Genomic DNA, 20841 nt, shown 5'->3' with positions numbered 1-20841 from the left:
CATAGTTCTCAAACCCTTGATATTAACAAGTTTAGCCATTTAGTTGTATTTCCTAGAATCTTTCCCTGGCTTTCTAAAAAGATATACCACACTTTGACAAGAAGCCAGGCTTCTCTGGGGTCCTTCTGGGCATCGTCGCTCTGGGTTTGGCGCCCACTGCCTCCACTCCTGCCCTCCACCATGTCCATCAGGGCCGCCTGCACCCAGAGAGTCCTAAACAAGAATGTCCACCTCTGACCCTCGGGCGTCTTCAGCAGCCGTTCCTACATGAGTGGCCTGCGTGCACCTGGCCATCAGCCCAACTTGGGAGGCTTTCTGGGAGGTGCGACAGTAGCCAGCTTGTTGGCGATGGCCCGGGGGCGCAGCTTATGGGTTGGCGGGCCAGTGCGCCATGAGAGCGCATCACACAGTCGCAGGTCAACCAGAGCCTCGCCCCCCTTTGAGCCCCCCTGTGTCCCTGGGGAGGTGCGACCCCAACATTCCCAGGTGGTGGCACCAGTGAGGAAGGGCAGGTCAGACCCAATCAACAACAGGGTTTGGCCCTCTTCATAGACACGGTACGGTTCCTGGAGTAGCGGAACAGATGTTGGCAGACCAAGTGGGAGCCTTCTGGCAGCAGCAGAAGACCACTGGAGCAACATGGCCCAACATGTTCGGGAGGGCTACTTTCAACAACCTTTAGCGTGGGGCAGCTGGGAGACTCCTGGGCCAGGAGAAAGCCTGAAGTTTGGGAGGGGGAGCTTGGGCAACTGGCAGGGGGCTCGGTTGGAGGACTTAAGAACAAATATGATGAGAGTCAATAAGCCTACGGGGAGATGGCAAGCTGAATTTGTCCTCATCAAGAAGGGATGTGGGATGAAGCCTAACATGAACAAGCATAGATCTGGGAGTCTCACTGGGACTGATGGAGATCAGCTTCCTTTGGGCCGCTGGGTATGAAGGGAGATCCAGGAGGCTGCAGTCCCGGATCTCGCGACACATCTGTAGTGCTGTCCATGGGACAAGGGGTCCGCTCCCTGGACTATGGACAGCTATCATCGGCTGAGGGTCAAGGCACATACGGGAGGAGCTCGCCAAATTTGTAGCGGAAGCTGAGGCTGAGTAGCCGATGTATTTAGATCAAGTATGGGAGGAGCAGTGCAATGCTTAGCTGGGAAGCACAGGGGATGACTGCCAGGGTGCACAGGGGAGACTGGAGATCTCTGAGGATGGAAACTGCGAAACATCAGGCCGCGCTTCCAGGGGCCTGAGACTGAGGCATCAAAGGCCAGAGGGGGGCTAGCCTGGCGAGTGCCATGGCAGATGCTGAGCCAGCGTGGGGGAGGAGAGCTGGCCATCAAGGATGCCAACGCCAAGCTGTCCGAGCTGGAGGCCACCCTGCAGCGGGCCAAGCAAGACATGGAATGGCAGCTGCGTGAGTACCAGGAGCTGATGAATGTCAAGCTGGCCCTGGACATCGAGATCGCCACCTGCAGAAAGCTGCTGGAGGGCGAGAAGAGCCGGCTATACTCTGGGATGCAGAACATGAATATTCATAGGAAGACCACCAGCAGCTTTGCAGGTGTTCTGAGCTCGGCCTATGGGGGCTTCACAATCCCCGGCCTCAGCTACGGCCTGGGATCCAGCTTTGGCCCTGGCGCGGGCTCTAGCTCCTTCAGCCGTGGTTGTGAAGAAGATCGAGACCCGCGATGGGAAGCTGGTGTCCGAGTCCTCTGACGTTCTCTCCAAGTGACAGCTGCGGCAGCCCCTCTCAGCCTACCCTTTCTGCGCTGCCCCAGAGCCTGGAAGGGAGGCCACTGTGCAGGGGAGCACAGGGAACAGGGGACCCACCTGAGGCTCAGCCCTAGCCCTCAGCCCACCCGCGGGGGAGTTTACTGCCTGGGGACCCCGCTTGCCCATGCCTCCAGCTACAGAACAATTCAATTGCTTATTTTTATTTTCATTTTTTGGTCCAAAATAAAACCTCAGCTAGTTCTGCCAACTGTAAAAAAAAAAAAAAAAAAAAAAATGTAGCACACTTACAGTCAGGTCCCCTTTGACAACCTCTCACAGTTTGACTCCCAATGCCTTTTCTCCGTGGTGGGTATATATCCTTCAAGTTTACACTTTATATGTTTTTAATAACCATTGCCACCATTAGAATTATACAATATTGCTTTGATGAGTATGGACATGTGAATGTGTACATATGTATGGTATAAATTTTAATAGTTATATGGAGAACATAGAGTGGGGCATTTTGAGTAGGAAAAAAATAGCTTATGGTATAAACCAAAACAGTGAAAATTTACTGAGGCTAGAACATAAGCTGTATGAGAGCAAGTGTCTAGAGACATAAATTGGGACCAGATTTAAAGCATTTTTTTTTTAATACCACAGTAACAAGATTGGACTTTATCTTGTAGGAATAAGAACAGTTATTTTTTCTTTCTAAGGAAGAAAGTGGTGTATTCAGATACTTTTAAGTAAAATAGAGACATCATAATGTCTTATCTCAAATAATGTTCCTGTCAACATAATATAATTATTATCCATAATACAATTAATAATTTTCTTAATATAATAAAATATCCTTTTGATATCAAAATTTCCTCAATTATCTCCAGCATGTCTTCTGAAACTGGTTTATTCAAATCATGTTCTAATCAAATACCACACATTGCATTGCAATTGGTTCATCTCTTCAATCCCTTTTGTTTTAATAAAGCCCCCCATCACTCTTTTCATGTCATTAAAATGCTGAAGACACTTACAGAACATCTCACGTCTAGATTTTCCCCAATTTTTCCTTTTGATATTGTTTTAACTCTTTCCTCTGCCCTTTGTATTTCCTACAAAACAGAATTTAGGTTTAAAGCTTGTTTTGATTCAGGTTAAATATTTTTAGCAAGAATACTTGATAGGTGGTGGTGTGTTCTCCACATTGTAATACATCAGGAGGTGCATGATATCTGGTTGTTGACTAAAAATGGATGCTAAGATTAATCACTGAGTTAAACATTGCAGGGCTCACCATTGCACTGTTGTAGTTTATGTTCTTCTCCCAGCAAGTAATCTTTGGAGTGATGACTTGGCATTGGATACATTGTCATCCCGTCTCTCCTTATCACTTGACCAATGGCTCTGGCATACATTGGTGATCCTAGTTTCAATCACTAATTTCTTTTTTTTTTTTTTCTGAGACGGAGTTTTGCTCTTGTTGTCCAAGCTGAAGTGCAATGGCTCAATCTCAGCTCACTGCAACCTCTGCCTCCCGAATTCAAGCAATTCTCCGGCCTCAGCCTCCCAAGTAGTCGGGATTACAGGCATGCACTACCACACCCAGCTAATTTTGTATTTTTAGTAGAAACGGGGCTTCTCCGTGTTGGTCAGGCTGGTCTTGAACTCCTGACCTCAGGTGATCTGCCTGCTTTGGTCTCCCAAAGTATTGGGATTACAGGCTCATCAGTAATTTCTTTAGGAGTTACAAAATGGTAATTTTCTAGTTTTGTTACTTCTTCTAGATGTATTTGCTGTCATTCCTTTGTAAAGTAGAGCCTTTTCTTATTAGCTGAGATTATTTAGTTGCCCTGATACATAAATCTTACTAAACAAATACTTAGTTATAAATACTTAATTATAGGACATATACGACCAGGCTATTTTTGCCTCTGCAAAGAACCACTGTGAAACTTTCTGATCATAATGCAATTGAATGAGAAATCATTAATAAAAATACCTGAAATAATATTTATATTTAGATATTTAAAATAGGTTCTAAATAAATTGTGGGTCAAAAGCAAATTGAACATGAAAATTAACCAATATTTATAAAAATAATAAGCTTAAACAAAGTAACAAAATACCAGACAAACAATAAGATTCAGAAAAAAAAAAGAAAGGGAAAACAACTATAAGCAATTTTACACCAAGAAATTAAAAAATTTAGACACAATGTACAACTTTTTAAGAAAAAATAATTTACCAAGAACAAGTAAAACACTTGAATATAACCATTGAATTAATTTAATCAGAAGTTTAAAATGTTCCTCCACTAAAAACACTGTCCACTGAGGTCAGAAAGATTTATGACAGAGTGCTACTGAACAATCAAAGAACAAATAATACTTGCCTTGTGCAAACTGTTCCAGAGAATAGAAAACAAGGCAATAACCCACAGCTATTTTATGAAAATAATATAAATCTAATACTAAAAACAGACAAGAGCAGTGTGAAAAAAATGAAAGGCTATTAAACTGCAACTGTTCACCAGAATTGTTCTCTCTTTTTTTGGGGCATGCGATGAAACAATATTTCTTAATCTTCTTTATAGTCAGATGTGGGCATGTGCCAATGTTATATTGTAATAAGTGGAAGTGATGTATCCCACTGACAAATATAGAGCATAAAAATTTCCAGCCACAGTCCTCCAGGCTCTTCTCCTTTATGGCTGACTGTAATGGTGACCCCCTAAGGCCACCACAGAAGACACAAATTCAAGATGGCAGAGCCCCAGACTGTGTCCCTGAGAAACCACATGCAGCAGATATTTACATTTCATATAACTGACAAAGGATTAGGATCCACAGTATAAAAACAACTCTCATAAGTGAGGAAAAAAAAAAAAACCCATTGAGAAGACAAAGGATATTGATCAGATAATTCAGTAAAAGTAAAAACAAACAAACAAACAAAAAAACAAACAAACAGATGGTCAATAAAGAAATGCCAAAGTGCTCAATCTCACTAGTAACCACTGAACTCTAATGCAATACTGCAGTGAGATACCCTTGCTAAATTTTGTTTAGCAACAAAATTTATATCTGACGATAACAAGTGTTGGTGAGACTAGGAAGCAACAATAATTCTTTTCTTTGTTTTTTGTTTTGTTTTGTTTTTTTTTTTTTGAGATGGAGTCAGGCTCTGTCACCCAGGCTGGAGTGCAGTGGCATGATCTTGGCTCAGTGCAACCTCTGCCTTCCAGGTTCAAGCAATTCCTTGCCTCGGCCTCCTGAGTAGCTGGGATTACAGGCACACGCCACTACGCCCAGCTAATTTTTGTATTTTTAGTAGAGACGGGGTTTCACCATCTTAGCCAGGCTGGTCTTGAACTCCTGACCTCATGATCCACCCGCCTTAGTCTCCCAAAGTGCTGGGATTACAGGTGTGAGCCACCGCGCAAGGCCAGGAACTCTTTTCTTTCATTCACTGGTGATAGAGGCATAAATTGGAGAATAATTTAGTAAAATCTAATAAAGTTAAAAATAAATTCTTATATTCCAGCAAGTCCATTCTTTGGTATACATTCTAGAAAACAATCACACATGTGCACAAGAAACATTGACAAGAATCTTTGCAGAATTTTATCTTTGCATAAAGAGCAAAGCGTAGAAACAAAAAAACACCAGCAAAAGAATGGCTAAATACAGATATACTATATAGCAAGAAAACTAAATTCTCTTAAGTAATATGTATGAACCTGGATAATTCTCAAAAACATTATGTTAAAGGTAACACAGAACAAGTAGCAGAAGCATAGTACAGAAGATATGCCTTACACAAAGTTCAAAAGCAGGCAAACCAATCATTGTGAGTACTTATATATGTAATCATGTAAAGACATACATAATGATAAACACCAAATTCAGGCTAGTGGTTGCCTTTAGAAAGGGAAAAAAGTTGTATGGCCATATCACCCTGAATGTGTGATCTTGTTTGAGAGCAGAAGGTAATCAGGGTTGGAACTGGTTAGTACTTGTATTGCAGGAATGAAGAAGGATGAAAACAGGGAACTTCAAATGAGTCTGTAATGTTTTCTTTTTTTTTTTTTTTTTCCTTTTTTTTTGAGGTGGAATCTCCTTCTGTTGCCCAGGGTGGAATGCAATGGCACGATCTCAGCTCACTGCAACCTCTGTCTCCTGGGTTCAAGCTGGGTTCAAGCCATTCTCCTGTCTCAGCCTCCTGAGGAGCTGGGATTACAGACACGCGCCACCGTGCCCAGCTAATTTTGTATATTTTTAGTAGAGACGGGGTTTCACCATGTTGGCCAAGCTGGTCTCGAACCCCTGACCTCATAATCTGCTTGCCTCAGCTTCCCAAAGTGCTGGGATTACAGGTGTGAGCCACCGTGCCTGGCCAAAGTTTTATTTTAAAAAATAAGTGTATGAAGGACCTCATATAAATATAACAAAATGTGAAGATTTGACAAGGCTGGATCATGTATTTTTAAGGTGTTCAGTAATTTTTTGTATGTTTAAAATGCAGTTGATCCCATTATTTATGGATGCAACATTCATTAATTTGCTAAAATTTATTCGTAACTCCCAAGTCAATATCCATTGCACTTTTGCAACATTTGCAGATATGAACACAGTGGCGAAAAAATTGTCACCCAATATGTACATTCTTACCTGAATCAGAACGAGGTGATGCTCTGCCTTCTTACTTTAGCTCTCATACTGTGAAAAATGTCCTTTTCACAGTCTCTTTAGCACTACATTGCTATCGCTTGGCTGTTTGTTCTGATGCAGGGCAGGTGAGTCCCCAAATTGGAGGTTATCCTGGGAAGGTTCCTGGCTTCACTCAGGAAAGAACTGATTGGTGTTAGACAGCAACTTATATTGGCGCGGCAGTGTACAGCAGCAGCAGAGAAATTGCTACTTGCAGAGCAGGGCTACCCCATAACAGTGTGCCCAGAGTAGCAGCTCAGAGGCAGTTCTGTAGCCATGTTTATACCCACTTTTAATTATATGCAAATTAAGAGGAGGATTTTGCAGAAATTTCTAGAAAATGGGTGGTAACACCTGGGTTGGTTTGTTGCCATGGAAAAGGGTGGTAATTTCCAAGTGTTGCCATGGCAATGTAAACTGACATGGTACTGGTGAGTATGTCTTGTGGAAGGTGCTTTCACCTCCTCCCTGTTTCAGCTAGTCTTCAGTCAGGTCTGCAGCCTGAGCCCTGCCTCTGGAGTCAAGTCCTGCCTCCTACCTCAGTTCCCTCAAACTTCATGTTGAAATTTGATCTCCAATATTGGAGATGGGGCATCATGGGAGGTGTTTGGGCCATGGGGATAGATTCCTTATGAATGGCTTGGTTCCATCCATGAGAGCTGATAGTTAATGAGCCTGGCACCTCTCTCCCTTCTCTCTTGCTTCCTCTCTCACAATGTGATCTCTGCACATGTTGGTCGCTTGTCACCTTCTGCCATGAGGAGAAGCAGCCAGTGGCTTGCACCAGAAGCAGATGCTGGTGCCTTGCTTCTTGTACAACCTGCAGAACCATGAGCCAAATAAACCTCTTTTCTTTATAAATTACTCAGCCTCAGGTATTCCTTTGTAACCACACTAAATGGACTAAAACACATGCATTTCACAATTTTGTGTTTTTGTTGGTAATTTCACTCTTTAAATAGCTCCCAAGCATAGTGCTGAAGTGATAGCTAGTGATTCTAAGTACAAAAAAGGCTGTGATATGCCTTAGGGAGAAAATATGTTTGTTAGGTAAGTTACATTCAGGCATGAATTACAGTTTTGTTGGCCATGAGTTCAATGCTAATGAATCAACAAGACGTTAAGTAGGTGTGTTTAGATAGAAACACACATAAAACAAGTTTATGTATTGATTAGTTGATGAAAATATGGTGACCAGAGGTTTATTGGAGCCTAACCCTATATTTCCTCTAGGAGCAATGACTCAGTATTTACTATTTCTGTGTTTGCAGCAACAGTATAGAACATAACTACCATGAATAACAAAGATCAACTGCATTTAATTTAAAATAATATATACTTCCAAGAAAGGGGCAGCCTTTCAAATTTTTTCTCCCTGAAAAATTTGAAAATATATAGGAAACAAAGTATTCTAAGAAGATGTCAGAGTAGGAAGCACCAGGAATCTCTCTCTGCATATTGACAAAAATTGCACTAGCAGAATCTGTCTGATGTAATTACTGTGGAATTCTGTAGTCTATTGAAAGCTTGCAACTACCAAAGGAAGGTTGAGATGGTAAATTGTAGTTAATTGTAGTCAATTTTAGCTTTTAGCACAGTAGCAGCCACTCATCCCTACGCCCAGGCAAGTGTGCCTGTGTTCCAGGAGCAGCTTGCTCACAGCTTGTAGGAGCCAGGATGAACAAAAAGCATTCTGTTTTCCAAATATTGAGGATTTGTGCTCTGATTGATGATTGCTGCTCCTGATCGCTGTGGTACAAACAAGAAGCAGGTGGCCATTGTTTTTGCACTTCTCTCATTGTTTCAGGCCTCTTTTCCTCCAGTGGAAGTGACCTCCAAAGAATTTAAAGGCCAGTGGCCTTTTCTTTCCCTCCTCGTTTTCATTTCTTTATTTTTTCCCCTTTTGGGAGCCAGGCATTAAAGACTAGAAAACTTGTAAGACAACCATAAAATCTAGGAAAATTAGAAAGTGACCATGGATGCCAAGGAGAAGATGCAGACCCAGAAAAGACCTAAGAAGACCTTAAGTTTATACCTCAGGCCGATCCTTAGCAAAGAGACACCCTCCAACAATTGAAAACCTCCAAAACAATTTTAAAACACAATAACAAAAACCAGCAAACCCTGGGAAGGAGAAAAATCTGATTTCCAGAATTACAACATTATTAGATTCAAATGTCCAGTTTTCAACAAAAAAAATCACAAAGCAAAACTAAAAAAAAAATCACAAGGCACACAGAGAAATTAAAAATATATGGCTTAACATAGAAAAAAATAAACCAACAGAAATTGTTCCTGAAAAGACCTGATGGAGAACCTACGAGACAAACATTTAAGAACAACTGTCTTAAAGATGCTCAGTGAACTAAAGAAGATGCAAAGAAAGCCAAGAAAACATGTATGAAGAAATGGAAATATCAATGAAGAGATAAAAAGCCTAACAAGAAACCAAAAAGAAATACTGGAGCTAAAATGTATAATAACTGAAATTAAAAACTCACAAGGGGGACCCAAAGGCAGATTTGAGCAGGCAGAATAAATAATCGGGAATCTTGAAAATATGACGATGAAAATTATAGAGTCTGAGAACAGAAAGAAATAAAATTAAAGGAAGAGAGCCAAAGGGACTTGTGGGACATCATCAAGCAAACCACCATAAGTAACATGAGAGTCTCAGAAGGAGAAGAGATAAAAAGAGGGGCAGAGAGAATATGCAAAAATAATAATGGCTGAAAACTTCCCAAATTTGATGAAACATATGAATATAAACATCCAAGAACCTCAATAAACCCCAAGTAGGATGAACTGAAAGAGTCTGACAATGAGACACCTTGTAATTAAACTTTTGAAAGAAAAAGTGAGAAAGCGGCAAGAGAGAAACATGTCACGTACAAGGGATCCTTAATAACATTATCAGCATATTTCTCATCAGAATCTTCAGAGGCCAGCAGGCAGTGGGCCAACATATTCAAAGGGCTAAATCTAAATGGAAATAACTGCCCACTAGTAATTCTATATCTGATGAAACTGTCTTTCAAAAGTGAGGGAGAAAATAAGACATTCACGGATAAACGAAAGCTGAGGGAGTTTGTGACCATGAGAACTTTTCTGCAAGAAGTGCTTAAGGGAGTTCTGCAGGATAAAATAAAAGGATATTATACAGTAATAAAAGCTGTATGAAGAAATGGAGATCTCAATAAAAGTAATTACATGGACAATTATAAAAGTATTATAATGGTTTGTAACTACATTTTTGTTTTCCACATGACTTAAGAGACTAACACATTAAAACATTATTAGATTAAAATCTAGTATTATTATAACATTGGTTTGTAACTTCGTATTTTGTTCTCTACATAATTTAAGAGACTAATGTATTTTAAAAGTCATTAGTTTATGCTTTGGGGTACACAATGTATAAACGTAATTTTGTGATATTGACAATTGAAAGAGACGAAAAAGAAGCTGTAAAGGAGCAAAGTTGTATGTTTTTTAAAGTTAAGCTAGTATAAATTCAAATTATAGCATTATAACTTTAAGGTATTAAGTGTAATCTCCATGGGAACCACAAATAAGAGATATTTGTACACTCAAGTCTTTAGCAGCATTATTTTTAATAGTTAAAACATGAAAACAATCCAAGTGTTCATTGATGGATGAATGGATAAGCAAAATATAGTATATACATACAAAGAAATATTATTCAACCTTAGAAAGAAAGGAAATTTCAGCATATGCTATAACATGGATGAACACTGAAGACATTATTCTACGTGAAATAAGTCAGTCACAGAAGGACAAATACTATATGATTCCACTAATATGATGTGTTTAGAGTAGTCAACACCATAGTGACAAAAAGAAGAGTGACGGTTGCCAGGGAATAATACAACATTTCAATTTTACAAAATGAAAGGAGTTATGGAGATAGATGGTGGTGATGGTAGCACAACATTATGAATGTATTTAATATCACTGAACTGTGGTTAAGGTCATAAATTTTGTTATGTGTACTTTACCACAATTACAAATTGATTAAAAAAAAAAAAAAAAGAAGACAATATTCAGGTTGGGTCTAATCTAACTACAGAATGACTTGGATTGGACCATATTTCCTTGTTCTGAGATGTATTTTTATTATTTTATTATGTATTTATTTATTTATTTTTGAGATGGAGTCTCATTCTGTCGCCCAGGCTGCAGTGCAGTGGCACAATCTCTGCTCACTGCAACTTCCACCTCCCAGGTTCAAGTGATTCTCCTGCTTCAGCCTCCCAGGTAGATGGGATTACAGGTGTATGCCACCATGCCCAGTTAATTTTTGTATTTTCAGTAGAGACGGGGTTTCACTGTGTTGGTCAGGCTGGTCTCAAACTCCTGACCTTGTGATCCTCCCACCTTGGCCTCCCAAAGTGCTGGGATTACAGGTGTGAGCCACTGCACCTGGCCAAGATGTATTTCTATCTTATGCTTTTTACACTTTCGAAACTGGAATGCATCCCACACAATCTATGTGCTCATTTAATGTGGACATACTCTTTGTATTCCCCTTAAAATGTTTTCAAACTGATGATGGTTGTATTATTGATGGTGTTTGGAATACAGGCAATATAGTCAGTTGAAGTAACTCTGATAAGCTGTATTGAATGATATCCAGTGATTCCATGGAGTGATGGGAATGTGGTCTATGATTGAGTAGACACTTGAATGTTCCACCTGAAGCCCTTGCTAGCCTCTGCTCTACTTGGGCAGAATATATCATTAAGCTCCATCATAGTATTCTCCCCTTTCCTGATTAAAAACACAGGAGGAAAGAGGAAACAACCTCTGAAGAATCACTATTTCAGGTAGGAAAGCCTAAGGGATATAACAGCATTTGGGGGTATCTGCAGATAAGTGGGAGTAAAAGAGTGGTTTTTTAAAGGGAAAAGAAAGAAGAGTAAGGTAAGATGGTATGAAGCCAAATCTCGGAATGTATCTGGTTTTACAATTTTGATTTTGGAATCATGTGAATATTTTACAGAACTGAAACAAAACAAAATAGAATATTTTACATAATTTAAAAAACAACAAATTTCTAAAAGTCAAAACTAACCCGAACAAAGGAATATGGCAATTATTGTATGTTCCATCTTTGCAACTCTTTGATAAGTCTAAAATTATTCTAAAAGAAATGTTTTAAAAAATTACCTAAACAAGTAATCTTAACTATGTATTAAGTTGGTGACACAATCACAGAGAAAATAATTTTTTTTTGAGAGGGCATCTTGCTCTGTCGCCCAGGCTGGAGTGCAGTGGTGCAATCTCGGTTCACTGCAAGCTCCGCCCCCGCCCTGGGTTCACGCCATTCTCCTACCTCAGCCTCCCAAGTAGCTGGGACTACAGGTGCCTGCCACCACACCCAGCTAATTTTTTTTTTTTTTTATTTTTTTTTAGTAGAGACGGGCTTTCACCATGTCGGCCAGGATGGTCTCGATCTCCTGACCTCGTGATCTGCCTGCCTTGGCCTCCCAAAGTGTTGGGATTACAGGCGTGAGCCACCGCGGCCGGCCAAGAAAATAATTTTTTAAATGTCTATATGTGGTAGGCAGAATAATGGTCTTCAAAGACATCCTCACTTTAATCCCTGGACTTTCTGAATAGGTTACATTAAAATGGCAAAAAAGACTTTGCAGATGCAATTAAAGGTATAGACTTTATACAGGAAAATTTGCCTGAAATATTTAGGTGAGTCTGATCTAATCACATAAACCCTTTAAAGCAGAGAGCTTTGACTGAAAGCAGAAGAGACGTTTCAGAAGAGGAAATCAGAGAGATTCCAAGCATAAAAAGGACTCAGTGTGCTGTGGCTGACACTGAGATGGAGAGACCCATTCCCCAAAACTAGAGGGTAGCCTTTAGGAGCTTACAGTGGTCCCAAACTGACAGTCAGCAGAGAAATGGGGACCTCAGTCCTGCAGCCATAAGAAACTGATTTGTGTCAACAACCCGAGTGAGATTGGAAGTGAATTTTCCCCCAGAGCATCCAGATAAGTGCCCAGGCTGGCCAACTCTTGATTTAGCCTTGCAAAACCTGAAGCAGAGAAACCAGCCAAGCCAACCTGGACTTCTGACCTATAGAACTGTGAGATGACACATTTGTGTTGTTTTACATTGCTAAGTTTGTGGTAATATATTATGGTAGCAATAAAAAAGCAATACACTTTAAAACACATTTTGGCTATGTTTTCCTGGAGGGATATTTTGTAAGGATAAAAAGGAGTACAAAAAATGGTGAAATGTTATACTGAGTAGTCTTATTTTAATAATTACAGTGGCATTGAAACTCTTATCAATAAATATATATTAGTCATGGTTCTAGCAAGAAACAAGTAACAGACCTAAATTAGGACAATCTGAGGCAAATTTAATAAAAAGTACTACAGGTATATGGGCAGAATGTAGGGAAGCACACAAAGAGTGATGTGGGAATCTACCTGAAGGAGCAAAGGACCTGTAAGGAGAGAACTGTGTGAACTCTGCTACCTGACAGAGTGGTAGCATAGAGGTAAATGTTGAATGAGTGAATGAACTAATTTTGTTAAATAGCAGATCTGATCAAACTACCCATTCATAACATATAAACAAAGAAAGCACTATGAATCTAATGCGAAAATACTTTCTCTAACTTGTCCCTCACACCATCTTTACCCCCACACTTTTTTCAATTCAAGTAGTTTGTCCTGGTTACTCATTTCTCTCTAATATAAATACACATTTACACCTCTTTCGCTTACCTTTGCAATACCCTGTCTTTCTGAGAAGAGTATATTTCCTGTCCCATTGACATAAGCAGAAACTATAGAGGTGTTTTCATGGCTTGGACTTAGCCTCTTGCACTCCAGTGATCCAACAAATATTGGTAGCTACAGGTTCAAAAAGACTGTAGAGAAGATTTAAACCCAACTTCCATTCTAGAGTCTACTGCCTCAGTGTAGAGCTATAGACGGTCATATGCAGTTGAACCCAGCTATGCCCAGACAAGCACAACCAAACTGGCCACTTATAGACTCACACATTGATCCAGAAACATTGAACTGGTGGCTCTAGCCATAGCAATTTAGTAAGAACAAGCAACAAAAGGCATCCAGATTAGAAAGGAAGAAATAAAAATAACTCTTTTAACAGATGACATGGTCTTTCCTTAAAAAAAGTTTAAGGTATCCAGTAGAAATTATTAGAAGTAATAAATAAATTTAGAAAGTTTGCAGAATTCTGTGTCAGTATATAAAAATCAGTCATATTTCTATACACTAGCAATAAAAACTAAAAAAAGAAATTAATAAAGCAACTGCATTTACAATGGCATCAAAAAGAATAAGCACTTAGTAATAAATTTAACAAAAGAAGTGCAAGACTTTTACACTAAAAACTGTAATACATGGCCGGGCCCAGCGGCTTACGCCTGTAATCCCAGCACTCTGAGAGGCTGAGTTAGGCAGATCACCTGAGGTCAGGAGTTCGAGACCAGTCTAGCCAAAATGGAGAAACCCCATCTCTACTAAAAATACAAAAATTAGCCAGGTATGGTGTCATGTGCCTGTAATCACAGCTACTCGGGAGGCTGACGCAGGAAAATCGCTTGAACCTGGGAGGCAGAGGTTGCAGTGAGCCTCCCACCATTGCACTCCAGCGTAGATGACAGACCAAGACTCCATCTCATAAAAAAAAAAAAAAAAAGAACTGTAATACATTTTTAAAAGAACTTAAAGAAGATCTAAATAAATAGAAAGATGTCCTGTGTTCATGGATTGGGAGACTTAATATTGTTAGGATGGCAATACCTCCCAAATTGATCTACATATTCAATCCAATGTCTAACAAAATCCTAGCTGCCTCTTTCACAGAAATTGTCAAAGTGATCACAAATTTCATATGAAAATTCAAGAGATCCAGAATATCGAAAATGATCTTGAAAAGAACAAATCTGGTGGACTCACACTTCTTGATTTCAACACTTACTGCAAAACTACAGTCATGTCACAGACAATGTGGTACTAGCATCAACATAGACCTATAGATTAATAGACTAAAATTGAGAGTCCAGAAATAAACCCTTACATTTATATTTACTTGGTTTTTTTAAAAAAAAAATGCCAAGACAATTCAGTATGGAAAGAATTCTTTTCTACAAATGGTGCTGTGCAACTGAATATTTATGTTCAAATGGATGAAATTGGACTCCTACCTCACGCCGTATACAAAAAAAATTAACTCAAAATAGATTTTAGACCTAAATGAAAGGAATAAAACTTTCTTTTTTCTTTTTCTTTTTTTTTGAGACAGAGTCTCACTCTGTCACCCAGGCTGGAGTGCAGTGGCGCAGTCTTGGCTCACTGCAACCTCTGTCTCCCGGGTTCAAATGATTCTCCTGCCTCAGCCTCCCAAGCAGCTGGGATTACAGGTGCCTGCCACCATGCCAGGCTAATTTTTGTATTTTTAGTAGAGATGAGTTTTCATCATGTTGGCCAGGCTGGTCTCAAACTCCTGACCTTGTGATCTGCACACCTCAGCCTCCCAAAGTACGGGGGTTACAGGTGTGAGCCACCACACCCGGCCAAAACTTTCTTTTAAGGATTCTCCTAAAAGAAAATATCTTCATAAATTTGTATTAAGCATTGACACCAGGTGCAATGGCTCACGCCTATAATCCCAGCAGTTTGGGAGGCCAAGGTGGGCAGATCACCTGATGTCAGGAGTTTGAGACCAGCCTGGCCAACATGGTGAAACCTCATCTCTACTAAAAATACATAAAATTAGTTGAGCATGGTGGTGGCAGGTGCCTGTAATCCCAGCTACTCGGGAGGCTGAGGCAGAATTGCTTGAACCCAGGAGATGGAGGTTGCAGTGAGCCAAGATGGTGCCATTGTACTCTGGCCTGGGCAATAAGAGTGGAACTCTGCTCAAAAAAAAAAAAAGGTTTTTTTTTTGTATTAAGATTGCTTTCTTAGACATGACAACAAAAGCACAAGTGATGTAAAACAAAAACAGATAAACTAGAATTCATTAGAATTTAAATACTTTTGTGTTTCAAAGAACACCATTGTGAAAATGTAAAATAACTGCATACTGAGAGAAAATATTTGCAATTCATATAGCTAACAATGAAATGTATCTAGAATATATAAAGGACTCTTATTACTTAACAATAAAAGAAAATTTCTCAGTTTAAAAAATGAGCAAAGAAAAAAGAATAAAAGATTTAACTAGGCACCTTTTTAAAAGAAGACATAAAAATAGCTAACAGCACATGAAAAAATGCTCAATATCCAATATCATTAGTCAGTACGGAATTGAAAATCAAAACCATAAGATACTACTTCCTAACACTGCAAACAAACAAAAACAGACATTATCAAGTGTTGGTTAGGAGGTGGATAAATTGGAATCTTCATACATTGATAGTTGGGTTATAAATTGGCAAACACTGGAAAACAGGTTGGCAGTCTCTCAAAATGTTAAACCTAGAGTTACTATGGTAGTCAGCAATTCCATTTCTAGGTATTTAACCAAGAGAATTGAAAACATATATCCATACAAAAACTTGGATACAAATGTTCATAGCAGCGTTATTCAGAATAGTCAAAAAGTAGAAACAACCCAGATGTCAATGTACTGATTAATGGATAAATAAAATGCTGTATATCCGTACAATGGATATAGCCACTACAAGAAATGAAGTGCTGATACATACTACGACATGAATGAATCTTGGAAACATGCTAAAAGAAAGAAGAAGACATAAAATACATACATTGTATGATTCTATTTGTATGAAATGTTTAGTTAGGAAGATCATAGGGGTAGAAAGTAGACTAATAGTTTTCAGGCACTTGGGAAAGGGAGAAATGAGAGACAAATGCTAGTAGATATTGTTCAAAGTCATACACACGCGCACACACACACACACACACAAAGGTAGGCTTCAGAGTTGTATTTGTTTTTAAATGCATGTTCTCATATGATGAACAAAGCAGGGTATGTTAAGCCTGAGTGATTATTTTATGTATGTTTGTCACTCTATCTTTTCCTTCCTTCTTTCTTCCCTTTCTTCCTGCCTTCATTTTTCTCTTTCTTCTTTTCTTTTAATGTGAACTTTTCACTATAGATATTTTAATACAATGGAGATGACAATGGACTTCCTATTTATTTATTTTTTGATAAATTTTATTTATTTATTTTTATTAGGCATTTTATTACTTTTTTTTTGAGATGGAGTCTCACCCTGTCGCCCAGACCAGAGTGCAGTGGCGCAATCTCAGCTCACTGTAACTTCCACCTCCCGGGTTCAAGCGATTCTCCTGCCTCAGCCTCCCGAATAGCTGGGATTACAGGCGTGTACCACCACACTCAGCTAATTTTTGTATTTTTAGTAGAGAACAGGCTTCACCATGTTGGCCAGGCTGGTCTCGAACTCCTGACCTCAGGTGATTCTCCCACCTCGGCCTCCCAAAGTATTGGGATTACAGGTGTGAGCCACCATGCCCAGCCAGCAAAATTTTTTAACTTTTATTTTGGTTTTGGGGGTACATGTGCAGGTTTGTTAAACAGGTAAATTGTGTATTGTGGGGGTTTGGTGTGCAGTTTATTTCATTACCCAGGTAATAAACATAGTACCCAGTAGGTAGTTTTTCAATCCTCACTGTTCACCCTCAAGTAGGCCCTAGTGTCTTTTGTTCCTTTTTTGTGTCCATGCATACTCAGTGTTTAGCTCCCACTTATAAATGAGAACATGTGGTATTTGGTTTTCTGTTCCTGTATTAGTGTACTTAGGAAAATGGCCTCTGGCTCCATCCATGTTGCTGCAAAGGACATGACCTTGTCTTTTTTATGGCTGCATAGTATTCCATGATGTATATATACCACATTTTCTTTATCGAGTCTACTGTTGATGGGCATTTAGGTTTATTCCATGTCGTCACTGTTGTGAATAGTACTGAGATGACCATATGTATGCATGTGTCTTTACGATAGGACAATCTATATTCCTTTGAGTATATACCCAATAATGGGATTGCTGGGTGGAATGGTAATCTGTTTTAAGTTCTTTGAGGTATCACCAAACTGCTATTCACAGTGGATGAACTGCCACCAGCAATGTATAAGCCTTCCCTTTTCTTTGCAACCTTGCCAATATCTGTTATTTTTTGACTTTTCAGTAATAGCCATTTTGACTGGTGTGAGATGGTATCTTATTGTGGTTTAGATTTGCATTTCTCTAATGATTAGTGATGTTGAACATTTTTTCATATGCTTATTGGCTGTATGTTATTTATTTATTTATTTATTTTGAGACGGAGTCTCACTCTGTCACCCAGGCTGGAGTGCAGTGGCGCCATCTTGGCTCACTGCAAGCTCTGCCTCCTGGGTTCATGCCATTCTCCTGTCTCAGCCTCCTGAGTAGCTGGGATTACAGGCACCCACCACCACGCCCGGCTAATTTTTTGTATTTTTAGTAGAGACAGGGTTTCAACATGTTAACCAGGATGGTCTCAATCTCCTGACCTTTTATACCATTTCATCTTCACAGTTCTTTTTAGTGAAATCAGCAAAATACCTATACCAAAATTTAGCAAAAGTATCTTGGGAGTGGGAGATGGGAAATAAAAGCAAACCTACAGATTAATCTCATTTTACATAAAAACTTTCAATAAAATGTTAGCAAATAGAATTTAGTAGTAAAAAAATTATAAAATAGGATTCATCTCAGGGATGCAAGGAAATTTATCAATAAAATTTGCCACATTGGCAGTTCAAAGTAAAAATAATACAATAATAGTGGGAGATATAGAGCTTACTTGTAAGATAACTCATGAGATAACTCACACTATACTGGGGTAAGACAGGCAATAAAGAAATAAACCTACAGTATAATGCAGGTATGGTACTGGTGCAGAAATAGCAATACAGATTACCAGAAAAGAGGAGAAAGTACAGAAATGAACACAAGTAATACTCATAACTTGTGCATAACCAAAAAGGATTTCAAAGCAGTTAGAAAATGATAGACTATACTAGAAATTGTGTTAGGTATTTTGCTAGCTATTTGGAATTTTATTTTTTATTTTATGTATTAATTTTTGAAACAGGGTCTCACTCTGTTGCCCAGGCTAGAGTGCAGTGGCATGATCTTGGCTTATTGCAGACTTGACTTCCCAGGCTCAAGCGATCCTCCCACCTCAGCCTTTCAAGTAGCTGGGACTACAGGTGCATGCCACCATGCTTGGCTAATTTTTGTATCTTTTTTGTAGAGATGGGGTCTTGCCATGTTGCCCAGGCTTGTCTCAAACTCCTGGGCTCAAGCAATCCTCCCACCTCAGTCTCCCAAAGTGCTGGGACTACAGTCATGAGCCACTGTACCCAGCCTCATTTGGAATTTTAAAAATAAATAGCTAGATCTACCCTATATCCTCATATGAAAATAAATTCCAGGTGGATTAACACTTTGTCAACAGAGAACAAACAATAAAATTACTAAAGTAAAATAAGTAAGCATTTATATTTTCTTGGAGTGAGGGAAGTTCAGTGACATGTTAAAAATTATAGAAACCTGATGAAAATGGCAGCACAGATTTATGCACATTAAATAGTAAGAAATGTATATACTAAATACGGTATTTTACCTTGAAAAAGACTTGAAGTTTGGATGCAGAAATGGACTCAGTAGAATTGCCTCTTGTGAATTCTTGTGTGGTGATCTAAGAAGGGTTTTCTGAAATTAGAAAGTTTTAATGTGAGATGTGGGTGGGTGGGTTTGTAGCACACATAGTGATCTGAAGTAACTGGTAGATGTTTGATGTGTGCGCAGTATCTTTTATGCATTCTTATTTGAGTGTGTTCAGCTGGGTGCAGTTTTCTAGTTACCCCTAGTGTTTTACACCTGTAAAAATCACAGATAAACAAGCAAAAAAATTGCCTTACACTCAAATTATCTTCTAATACATCAGTTGCATTGGAATAAATTCTCGTTTTCAAAATAAGTGTCATAGCAGAACTGATAGAATAACAAAGATCTCTCCACCTCTTCAAAGTAGCACTGAGAAAATACATTGTAAAACTGTGGGAGTCTGATGGGTCGCTGGACTCACTCCCTGTGCCCCAGGAAAGATGATGTGCCGTGGATCTTCCTGGGCTAGAGTTCCATCTCATTTCCTTGTAGCGTATGCATTTATCTACTTGTTTGTTAGAAAGGATGAGGTAGAATCAAACATGTCTTTGAGATTAAGCTTCTGTGGTCCAAACTGAAAGGGGATTTTCTAGAGCAGTTTGTATCGTCTGGAGAATTCTCTTTTTTGATTCATTGATTTTCCAAGTTGTTCACTGTGAGCACATTTTTCTCTTCTTCCTCTTTCTTCCAAAAGTCATCAATTTCAAAAAAAATTTTACTAAAGTTCTCAGAAATCGCTAACCATTAGGAAATGAATTTTTTTTTTTTTTTTTTTTTTTTTGTTCAGGAAACTTTTAATCACAATTTTAAAGGGCTTTGAGTTCCTTATTCCCCACAAGAAAAAATATTATAAGACATATGTAATGTTGGCAGTATCGATACAGTATTTCCTTAGAGAGTAACACATTTTTGAAGAAAGTTTCTTAACATTTCCGTAATTCAGGAAGGAATGGGGTAGTACAGGAAAAGGTACCAAATGAACATAGGTAATTGAGTTATGCAGGTTTTGTTTTTAGTTTATTGTGATATAGTTATAATTTCAGGCTGCATAACATTGCCTGGAATAAATATTTATTGGAGTCTATGACAAAATAAATTTTAGAGACTATATTGTAAGGAAAATGAAATATTTTTTCTCATCCATTGCTAGGTTCATGACTAAAGCCCTTATAACAAAAGACAAATTAACAAGAGAAAAGCATATGCATTTATTTAATGTAAGTTTTACTTTACATGGGAGCCTTCAAAAATGAACTCTCCCAAAGAGAGAAAGCTGAGTATTATTATGCTTAAGTTTGATGAAGAGGAAACAGTCATGGAGAAAGATGACTGGACAAAGGGGGTATGATGTTATGATAATAAACTGGGGATAATGTAGCAATCTCATTTGTCAAATTATTCTCTGTCTTCCTTTCTTTAGAGATAAGAACATTCCTTTCCTCCACATATAGGATAGGTACCGCTTACATGAGGGTCTTATGACCTACTTCAGGAGAAGATCAGGGAATTCTTTTATGGCCTGCTTCAGGGGGAAGGGCAGGAGAAGGTCAGAGAGATCTTCCTGCTTCTGCAGTTTTTTTCTCAAATGCCAAGGTGCCATATTTTGGGGTAGTGTCTCTACTGAAGTTTTGATTTGTTTTAACTATGGGAAACCATCAATTAATTATTAATTATAAATATTTATAACATATAAATAATTGATTAATT

At 38.8% G+C, this 20841-nt stretch overlaps 1 pseudogene across 1 annotated transcript; it reads left to right on the top strand.

Annotated features, from left to right (window-relative positions):
• The first annotated feature begins 348 nt into the window (after positions 1-348).
• On the top strand, positions 349-1981 carry LOC108540722 (keratin, type II cytoskeletal 8 pseudogene; annotated as a pseudogene). The gene is made up of 3 exons (XR_001888746.1): positions 349-465; positions 553-850; positions 1258-1981. The product of XR_001888746.1 is annotated as a keratin, type II cytoskeletal 8 pseudogene (transcript).
• Positions 1982-20841: the final 18860 nt, after the last annotated feature.

Source organism: Rhinopithecus bieti, unplaced genomic scaffold (assembly GCF_001698545.2).
Source record: "Rhinopithecus bieti isolate Rb0 unplaced genomic scaffold, ASM169854v2 scaffold_18620, whole genome shotgun sequence".
Lineage (NCBI taxonomy): Eukaryota > Metazoa > Chordata > Mammalia > Primates > Cercopithecidae > Rhinopithecus > Rhinopithecus bieti.
This window is presented reverse-complemented; position numbering and strand designations above follow the sequence as displayed.